The sequence below is a fragment of the Myotis lucifugus genome, unplaced genomic scaffold (genome assembly GCF_000147115.1).
Source record: "Myotis lucifugus unplaced genomic scaffold, Myoluc2.0 scaffold_0, whole genome shotgun sequence".
NCBI classification, from domain to species: domain Eukaryota; kingdom Metazoa; phylum Chordata; class Mammalia; order Chiroptera; family Vespertilionidae; genus Myotis; species Myotis lucifugus.
Window position 1 is genome coordinate 7,055,151 of NW_005871048.1, and position 11,071 is coordinate 7,066,221.

The 11,071-nt window shown below is 39.6% G+C and overlaps 1 long non-coding RNA gene across 1 annotated transcript in view; it reads right to left on the bottom strand.

Annotated features, from left to right (window-relative positions):
- Positions 1-9,689, bottom strand: part of LOC111823278 — a 39,762-nt gene extending 30,073 nt beyond the window's left edge. Inside the window, exon 1 of the long non-coding RNA XR_002826308.1 lies at positions 9,567-9,689. This is a non-coding gene — a long non-coding RNA (uncharacterized LOC111823278). The remainder of the gene's footprint in view (positions 1-9,566) is intronic.
- Positions 9,690-11,071: the final 1,382 nt, after the last annotated feature.

Here is an 11,071-nt window from a genome sequence, read left to right on the forward strand (position 1 = left end):
TCTAGCCTCAGAGTTGGATACAATTACCACGCTTGCAAAACTCACTAAGGCTATTTTGTATCCTCTACCTAAAACTCAAAGTATCTCCTTTAATACTCAAACCTGCTTCCCTATTCAAACACCACTTTCCCTTTTCGTGTCCTAGAGAGAGAGAGAGAGAGAGAGAGAGAGAGAGAGAGAGAGAGAGACTGAAATGTTAGGTCCTTTTTGCACTCCATTATGTCCTGCTTGGGGCTCTTGATTAACAGCCTTTGGTTTCCAGTAAACCTCCTCATCCAGTTTCCAGTGGACCACCTATACTTGGCCCCTACCTGCACCAGGTCTGACCTGTTACTCTGACTGCCCTTTACAAGAGACATAAATATCCTGCTCCCCCTACTCTGCCCTGCTGATGCCATTTTCGTTTCAGCCTTTCTACTAGCAGATGTAATAATAAATTTATAATTCTTTACCTTTTGGCCTCATGCATTCTCCTTCAGAGACCCAAACAGTTACTTTGGGTCTCTAGTTATTGCAAGGCCTCCGCATAGGCCTTCCCTGGGCTAGTCAGGTTAGAATGTGTCCCCTTTTCATCCACAGCCTACCTCAACAGAAACAGTCAGAAAGCAATGAGGTATCTTCATAGTAATGGGAGAAAATAATTACTAACCAAGATCAGTTACCCTATTAGACTGTCATTTGAGAATAAAGACATTACTCTGACAGACAAAATCTAAAAAGGCTTACCAGTAACCGATCTTCACTAGACAATGATGAAAAATATATCCTTAAGGAAGTAGGACAATGATACTAGAAAGAAGATTGGAGACATAGCAAGACTGATAAAGAAACTGGAAAAGATGTATGTAAATTTATATAAATATTGACCGCAAAGTAATAATGATCATGTATAATTTGGAGATAAAGTTAAAAGGCAGAACTAAAATACTTGACCTAAATGCATAAGAGCCCAGCCCATGTGGCTTAGTGGTTGAGCAGTGACCTTGATTCCTGGTCAGGACACATGTTTGGTTGTGGGCTGGATCACCAGTAGGGAGAGTGCAGGAGGCAGCCGATCAGTAATTCTCATCATTGATGTTTCTATCTCTCTCCCTCTCCCTTCCTCTCTGAAATCAATAATAAAAAAAAGATGCACATAAAATAAGAAAGAGATCAAAGAGTTATGAAGCCTATGTTTTGCTGGTAGGCTGGTAGAGTTACTGAGATTAATTTAGATTTTAAGAAAATATTCACTTAAAAATTTAAAGCATAGTTTTAAAGAAATACCAAAATAGCAGAGAGAGAAAATGGGGGGCGGGGGAGAATTGAAATTGAATAAAAGTGGGAAGAGAGAAAACCAGTAGTCTAGAAATCACGAAGTATCAGAACCTATTGGACATGGCTAAAGTGCACACTAAGAAAGCACTGTATACCTTTACCTAAACTAATCTAGAAAAAAAAGTACAAAATACAAATATGTAAAATAAGACAAAAGAGTAAACTAATCCAAACTTGTAGAGGTAATTTTAAAAATCAAGAGATTATACTGTTTAGTTCTGCAGATAAAACATATATCATGGATGAAATGGTTACATTTAAAAATATGTAAATTGAATTTAGGTGAAAATCTAAACAGGTAAATTAATATAGAAAAAAAAAACAACAGAAAAATCTGTCAAAATGCACCAGGCAGAGATTGGTATTTTTTGTTTGTTTGTTTGTTTTTGTTCAGTTATTCCACTAAATCTTTAAAAAAGAAAAAAGAAAAATCATATAGTCATTTTCATAAATGCTTCAAAGACATTTTATAAAACTCAGCATCTATTCTTAATAAAAAATACACCTCAGTAAGAAGAATAAATCTTTTTTAAATATATTTTTTATTGATTAAGATATTACATATGTGTCCTTATCCCCACGTTACCCCCTCCCCCCCCCCCCTCATGCCCTCACCGCCCCCCCCCCCCGTTGTCCGCGTCCATTAGTTAGGCCTATATGCTTGCATATAAGTCCTTTGGTTGATCTTTCCCCCTTACCCCCACCCTCCCCTACCTTCCCTCCAAGGCCCGACAGTCCAATCAATGCCTCTCTGTCTCTGGATCAGTCCTTGTTCATCAGTTTATGTTGTTCATTATATTCCACAAATGAGTGAGATCATGTGGTATTTATCCTTCTCTGACTGGCTTATTTCACTTAGCATAATGCTCTCCAGTTCCATCCATGCTGTGGCAAATGGTAAGAGTTCCTTTTTCTTCTTCCTCTACTTAAAGAATACCTTTCAGTATTTCATATAATACTGGTTTGGTGGTGATGAACTCCTTTAGCTTTTTCTTATCTGTGAAGCTCTTTAGCTGACCTTCAATTCTGAATGATAGCTTTGCTGGATAAAGTAATCTTGGTTGTAGGTTCTTGCTATTCATCACTTTGAATATTTCTTGCCACTCTCTTCTGGCCTGCTAAGTTTCTGTTGAGAAATCAGCTGACAGTCGTATGGGTACTCCCTTGTAGGTAACTGACTGTTTTTCTCTTGCTGTTTTTAAGATTCTCTCTTTGTCTTTTGCTCTTGGCATTTTAATTATGATGTGTCTTGGTGTGGTCCTCTTTGGATTCCTTTTGTTTGGGGTTCTTTGCGCTTCCTGGACTTGTAAGTCTATTTCTTTCACCAGGTAGGGGAAGTTTTCTGTCATTATTTCTTCAAATAGGTTTTCAATATCTTGCTCTCTCTCTTCTTCTGGCACCCCTATAATTCTGATGTTGGTACGCTTGAAGTTGTCCCAGAGGCTCCTTACACTATCTTCATATTTTTGGATTCTTTTTTCTTTTTGCTTTTCCGGTTGGGTGTTTTTTGCTTCTTCGTATTTCAAATCTTTGACTTGATTCTTGGGATCCTTTTGTCTGCTGTTGGATCTCTGTATATTATTCTTTATTTCAGTCAGTGTATGCTTAATTTCTAGTTGGTATTTTTTCATATCCTCCAGGGTCTCACTAAATTTACCAGCGGTTTCCAGAAAATTCTTGAAAAACCTTATAAACGTGGTTTTGAACTCTATATCCAGTCGTTTGCTTTCCTCCATTTCTGTCATTTCTGACCTGTTTCTTTGTCTCTGCATTTTTTATGCTTCCCTGTGTTGGTAGAGTGGCTTTGTGTGCTAGGTGTCCTATAGGGCCCAGTGGCTCAGCCTCCCCAATTACCTGAGGTGGACACTCTTGGTGCACCCCCCTGTGGGCTTTGTGCACAGTCTTGTTGTAGTTAAGCCTTGATTGTTGTAGGTATCACTGGGAGGAATTGACCTCCAGGCCAATTGGCAGTGAGAGTCAGCTGTGTTTGCAGTGGGAGAACTTCTGTGCTGGAGACACCCTTCTGGAGCAAGACTTGCTTCAGTGGGGCTTTGGTGCTCACTGAGTCTGCCCCCTCAGTGTGTCCCTTATGGATCTGAGGAGTTTTAATCTGGATGGTCCCACTCTGACCACTGGGTACACTGGCTCTTGGATCTAAGGAGGTGCTAATTTAGCCTCTGCCTGAGGCTACCCAGCAGGAGCTACGAAGAGATCTGCAGATTCCCCTTCCTTTTTTGGGATTTGGAGGTGCCCAGATGAGGCCCAGCTGTGAAGCAATGCAAGCTGCTGTGGGGCCTTGGGAATTCTCTTGGAAGTTCTGGGTCTGTCTGGCCCAGCTGCAATTTGTTAGGCAATTTTCAGGTTGCAAAGGGCCAGGGTGTTCATATGCAAAAGCCTCTGCCACAGCCTGGGTGGGGCGGGGTCTCAAGGAATCAACAGGGCGGAGCAGGCAGCTATGGCTGATCCTCAGCCCTGTCCTAAGGGGCCCCAAGTCTCAGTGTCCTGGTAATTGCTGCAAGCACCTCTGAAGGGAAAGCCGCCCTCAAGTTCCGAGTTCTGCCTGCTGCCAGACAGTCCCAGTTTCTCCCGGTATGAGTCCTGGGTCCCCAGAGACTTCCCGGAACCGGAGTTCAGAGCAGTCAGGAGCTTGTGACTCCCTCCCGATTCAAAAAGACAGCCGTGTCCTCAGGTGCCAGCCCCTTTCCGCGCGCGCGCGCTTGAGCCTCCGTACCTCTGCACTTTACTTCCGCAGCTCCTCTGAGTCTCAGTGTGCTTTTCTCTTTCCTTCTAGTTGTAGAATTTCCACTCAGCTAACCTTCCTGTAGTTCTGGATGATGTCCATTTTGTCTTTTCGTTGTATTTTTGAAGTTGTTGTGGGAGGCAGCAATTTCCGGTGTTTACCTCTGCCGCCATCTTGGTTTCTCCAAGAAGAATAAATTTAACAACATAAAACATATCTAACTAAGTCTAAAAGTCAATTTCATGCATACGGGGAAAGACTAAAAGCATTCCCATTAATGCCAAGAAAGGATAAGGAGGTCCACTTTTAGTGCTATTATACAATGTTGTACTAGAGTTACTAGCCAATCCAATAAGCTAAGAATTTTTATATTAGGTGGAGGTAAAATGATCATATTCTTAAAATGATGAAATTCAGAACTTGCAAAAATGCAAGAGAAACAATGGACTAATTATTAAAAGTTTTATCAGGTGGCTGAGAAAACTGTCAGTATACAGAAGTTAAGAGCTTCATATATAGCAACAGTAACCAGTTAGAAGGTTAAAGATCAAATATCATTTATAACATGAATAAAATAAAATATTCTGTTTGGAAACAAAGTCAAAAGACTAATGACAAAATGGACATTCTTTGCAAATCATAATAAGTAAAAGGCTTATTTCTCTAAAATATGAAGAGCTCCTAAAAACCAATAACAAAAAGATTAAGAGCCTAAAAAAAAAAATTGTAAAAAAACAGGTCATAGAAATGAAAATACAAATGGCTAGGTTGATTGGGCTCACTCTAAACCAGCGGTTCTCAACCTGTGGGTCGCGACCCCTTTGGGGGTCGAACTACCCTTTCACAGGGGTCGCCTAAGACCATTGGAAAACACATATATAATTACATATTGTTTTTGTGATTAATCACTATGCTTTAATTATGTTCAATTTGTAACAATGAAAATATATCCTGCAGATCAGATATTTACATTAAGATTCATAACAGTAGCAAAATTACAGTTATCAAGTAGCAACGAAAATAATTTTATGGTTGGGGGTCACCACAACATGAGGAACTGTATTAAAGGGTCGTGGCATTAGGAAGGTTGAGAACCACTGCTTTAAACTAATGACAACACACTTCAAGTGGGCTCCTAATGCTGCCCACTAATCACACTGCTTCTTATTTCAATTATTCTCATTTTTTTCCTAGAGGAAAACATGACCTTCTCTCCCATTCTCATTCTGTACTGTTACTAACCAAGTCTGAGCCATCCCAACCCTCACCTGGATTATTCTAATAGCTCCTAACTGGTATCTGCAGCTATTCAACTATAGGAATCATCAATAAACTGAAGGGAAAAAAACCTTGTATATATCCATGATTATTTATTCAAAATAACAATATTTATTCAAATATCAATAGAATATGTATTCAAAAAGTAAATATTTAACTGAGCACCTATTATTACTGAGCACTGTTCATGTTTGGGGCATGGCAGAAAACAAACAAGCAAAAAAACAAAAAACAAAGTCTGTGCACTCACAAAACATATTCCAGATAGGGAGACTGACACCCATATAAATATATGTGTCAGATGATGAATGTCATAGAAGAAAAATCAAGCAAGGAGAAAGCAACTGTAACCACTTAATGTTTTTCTAAGGGCAGTCAAAGAAGCTCTCCCAAATAAGATGACATTTGCACAGAGACCTGTGAAACTTAGGGACAGAGCCTTGCAGATATCAAAGTAGAGAACAAATTCAAGCACTAAAGAAAGTAAGTTCTAGGCATTAATAATGCAATTATAGTGCTTAAAAATCTTTAAAAATTTGATGGACCTGAAAATCTCTCCTTTATCACCTATGATAAAAATAAAAACTCAAAAGTAGTTCACACCTATTTCAGGTATGAGCTAAGTTGGTTGTTGTTAGTACATGTGAAAACGATGAACTTCTGTCCACAACAGAGAGGCCTAAACTAAACACTGAGTATTCACACCATGTTTAGTATAAAAATAAATACAAATAACCTTCTTCCCTTCAATGACCCTCTAAATTTTGGCTGTTTTTACTGAAAAACATCCTTTTAATTTTATCCTGAAAACAACATAGAGAATGACTTTCTTTCAAAACAAGTTCTCTCTTGAAGAGAAACACATGTTCAAAGAACAAACAACATTCCATTATCTGACTTCAGGCTACTTAATTTCGGCAGGATGATGTCATACTTAGGCTACTAAACATATTCCTGTACATGGTTCTCAACCTTCTGGCCCTTTAAATACAGTTCCTCATGTTGTGTCCCAACCATAAAATTATTTTCGTTGCTACTTCATAACTGTAATGTTGCTACTGTTATGAATTGTAATGTAAATATCTGAAATGCAGGATGGTCTTAGGCAACCCCTGTGAAAGGGTCGTTCGACCGCCAAAGGGGTCGCGACCCACAGATTGAGAACCGCTGCCTGTATATACTATTTCTTCTGCAATTCTATAAGTCAGGCCTATTCATGGAAGCAGACCCATCATTTTATGCAATTAGAGAACAATAAAGAGAACATGTTTGAAGTACAAATACATTCCCAGTAATAAATAATTTCTAAGGGAAATTGAAGAGAGAAATATCCATGTGAGAGAAACACATCAATTGGTTGCCTCCTGCATGAGCCCTGACCAGGGCCTGGGCCAAGGAGGAGCCTGCAACCAAGGTACATGCCCTTGACCGGAATTGAATTCTGGACCCTTCAGTCTACAGGCCGATGCTCTATCCACTGAGCCAAACCGGCTAAGTCCAAGGGCATCACTTCTTATCCTGCCACTCAGCCTGGGCTCCAGTGACCAGGTCCCAGGGAGCACGGCAGACCTCAAGCCCAGGAAGTAGCAGAAGTGGTGCTGAACACAATGAGTGACCAGAAAGTAACAACAGCAGCTGAAGTAATAACAGTAATTGCTATACTCCCATTGTTAAATACCAGTGAGAATATAGCAGCAAGAAGAGAAGTGTAACACTGGTAGAGGTACTTACTTAAATTTAGCCAGTGCTTACCAGGAACCAAGCACTCTCCTAAGTGCTTTATAGTTATTAACACCTTTAATCCCCACAATAATCTTATTGTTGGTCACAATTTTGATTACACCCATTTTACAGATGAGCCACAGATTAAATAATTTGCCAAAAGCTACATGGTTAGTAAAGGATAGGGCCAGAATTTAAACTTGGCTCCTACAACTTCCAAAGTACCAGTAGTAGAAGCAAAAGTAACAGAGGCAGACGCTGAATGCTAACGATTGGAGCAGCAGCAATGGTGGTAATAGTGTGGGCAGTGGTGGCAGAAGTAGTCATGGTAATAGCACCACTAGTAATGGTAGTTGCGATAGTGATATCAGAGAGCGGTAACAACAGTAATCGTGGTGGCAACAATAACAGTACTGGTAATGAGATGACAGTATTAATAGCAGCAGTAACAGTTACAATAACTGATAACATTTTTGAACACCTACTATGTTCCAGGCATCAGAGTGAGGTGTTTCCACAACATTAATCCTCACCATAAGCTGTGAGGAAGGAGTTCTGACACTTGACAGCCAGGGTGACTAAGGCTTGCAGTGGTTCAATGATTCCCTGGCGTCACACAGCTGAGAAGAGACAGAGCCAGGCCCTTCTACCCCCAAGGTTGGGTTCTCTCTCCTTCTGGGGTCCCAAGTCCACCCCCTTCCCTGAAGCTGCCTAAGAAAGCACAGCCCCTGCTTGCTGCTTCCAGAGGCAGAAGTGTACGCCTTCACCTGGCACCATTAGAAGGCAGTCTATTACCCCACATCCCCTACTCCTTGTTCCCAAACCTACCCCTCAGCCCACTCCAAACACATCCACTCCCTTTGCCATGACAGCTTGTAGAGGTTGAAGGCAAAGATCTTATCCTAATCCACTGATTTCTTTCAAATCTTCTTGCTCATAACATGGGTTCCTGACCTCTCTGCACCCTGCTTGCCCTTCTCCAGGCATGATGTCTAGAACAGGGCCAATTCTGGAAATGGGAGAGTAGTAGAAGAGTCACCTTCTTCCCTCTGGCATGACCTCTTTTAAAACAGCTTGAGATTACATGAGCTTCTCACTCTGGTGATGTCCTAAGTTGACATCCTAAACCAGTGATGGCGAACCTATGACATGCGTACCAGAGGTGACACGTGAACTCATTTTTTTGGTTGATTTTTCTTTGTTAAATGGCATTTAAATATATAAAATAAATATCAAAAATATAAGTCGTTGTTTTACTATGGTTGCAAATATCAAAAAATTTCTATATGTGACACAGCACCAGAGTTAAGTTAGGGTTTTTCAAAATGCTGACACGCTGAGCTCAAAAGGTTCGCCATCACTGTCCTAAACCCTTGGTCACTCCTGGGTCTGCTTCTCTTTGACCTGCCTGACCCTGGGCCCTTTCTATGGTTATCTGAGACCCTCTAGCTCAGGGGTTCTCAACCTTCCTAATGCCTCGACCCTTTAATACAGTTCCTCATGTTGTGGTGACCCCCAATTTCATTGTTACAAATTGAACATAATTAAAGCATAGTGATTAATCACAAAAACAATATGTAATTATATATGTGTTTTCTGATGGTCTTAGGCGACCCCTGTGAAAGGGTTGTTTAACCTCCAAAGGGGTCGCGACCCACAGGTTGAGAACCGCTGCCTTGTCACCAATGGTAAGTAGAAAGTTTTCTCCCACAAGTTTTTGGTTGTCCTCTCTGAGCATCAGATTTAAGGGATTCTATATTCAACCACTCATTGTTCCCCTCCTGAAGGACACTGGTTCAGTGGTAACTTAGTGAGTGTTCCTCAGGGAAAGGGTTCCCAGGTCAAATCAGTTTGTGAAACTCTGAGCAAAACAGGCTCCTTCCCTGGAGAAGTCAGGGCCTTTGTGCATCTTTGCAATGGGCCTGGGACTCTCCCAGAAAAGGGTATACTTCCCAGTGTTTCCCAAACCTGGTTCTTTAAATGACTGTTTTTCTAAGTATGTGACACACAAATACATTCCCCTTGAAAAGAAAAGTCTCAAATTACAGTTAAAGCTAAAAAAAAATTAATATCCCAATATATATTTAAATAAAATTTAAAAGCTATAGTTAAATAAAATGTAAAAGTTATATTTAAAATTTCTTTGTAAAAAGAAAAGAAATAAAAATATCCAAGAAAACTTTGAGAAGAAAAAAAAAGATAAGAGTGAAACAAACTATTAAGTACCTAAAGAAAATACAAGGCTATAATAATTTAAAATTAACACTGGATCAGAGAAATGGATAAGTGAAAAAGAGAAAGAGCATAGAAGCACTTCGTGATTATACGGTGACATTTCAAATCAGTAGAGAAAGGATAACCCAACTACTCAGAAATAGCATTAGAACAATATTCATTTAGAAAAACATAGAATAGTTAGATCCTCACCACATAGCATACATGTATTAAAATAACCCTAGCTGCAGAAACAGATAAATACCCTAAATCTGTCACTTAATCAAGTACTCACTGATTTCTTGCTCATGTAAAGTTCAATAGGTGGTTGTATAGGGTTGGGGGATCTTCTCAATGTAACCATGGTTTATAGAAATGTCACCATCTTCAAAATCTCTCTTGCAAGGTTGCCCAAGATGTCAACATTTAGCTGGAAAACAAGGAAAGAAATATGGGAGAATGCTAGGAAAGTTTTGTGGGACAGGTGAAAATCATGTAATCATCTTTACCCATATTCCATTGGCTAGCATTTGCCTACCTTTAAGGAGGCTGGGGAATGTAATTTAGCCAGTTACCTAAGGAAAAGAAAAGTATGAAAATATATATATAATTTTATTTTTTTCTTAGAGTTTTTAATGCAGTATGCCCTTCTGGTTACTAAGTATCCTACCAAGTCTAGAGCACATTTCCTCTTTCCCCAAGTGAGACAATCTAAAATTCTACCTAGTTATTGCAACCAGCTCCAAGTCCAAGAGCTCTGAATGACGCATGGTTTTTTTTCTGTCAGTTCTGAATATGGCCCATTAAGGTTCAGTGACACTTGCACTAAACACACAAGTTATAGAAATCTCTCTACTGCCACCTGGCCCAACCTACTATGTTGAAGAAGTACAGGAGACACACAGAGGCACTGGTCGATCTGGCAGGCATTTTGAGGTCCCTATGATATAGCAGTGGGGACATCTCCTTAATTTGAACTCTGCTAGGTGGAAGAAACTACTTATTTAAATGTTCTTCCCAGCCCTGGATTTACCCTTATGCAGGTTCTCTTTTGTCCATTGTCACATTCAAAATAAATGATGGGGACTGTGCCTTCCTTGGGGTCCTTTACAGTTTTTGTAAACTTCCCTGAGCAAGTTTGGGAGCCCCGAAATACCTTTAATGACAGAACATCTTTAGGCTGCTGAAGTGCAGGCTTGCAATTTCATTGCCATTACAAATAGGCAGATTATTGTTTTTTGAGGAAAAGTTCTCTCTATTCAGTTACATATACTAGTAGCATTTCCCAAAGTTCTTTCTTAAATGTAAATCTCAAGCCTGTCTTATTTTTCTCTTCCTTTGCCCCATACCATCATGTTTAGGAGGAAATACCACACCTTTACTCAGGTGTGTAATGGTGGAGTCAGAAGTCTTCATGGACCTTTGTGTATATCTACTATCATCTGGGACTAGATGCTTTTCCATCATTTTACATTTTGTTTTTTCATGCTGTCAAAGTAACAAATTATTGCCACACCCCATATCTTTTTTTTTCTATCACCTTGATAAATGTAGGTAATAACAATCAACATTCATTACCAACATTCCATTTTCTAACCTCATTCCCTAGAGCAAAGGGTTCCCTAGACATGTGATCCATATTCTAATTGCAAATGACCATTGAACAATCATTTTGTCACTGCATGACACAAATTTTGTTTTCTCACCCTGGATATTAGCTTTTATCTTGACTGTCTGTTGGACTAATGCCATGTGTTTTGGATTTTTTTAATAATGGAATTCTTGTAGCAACAACTTCTG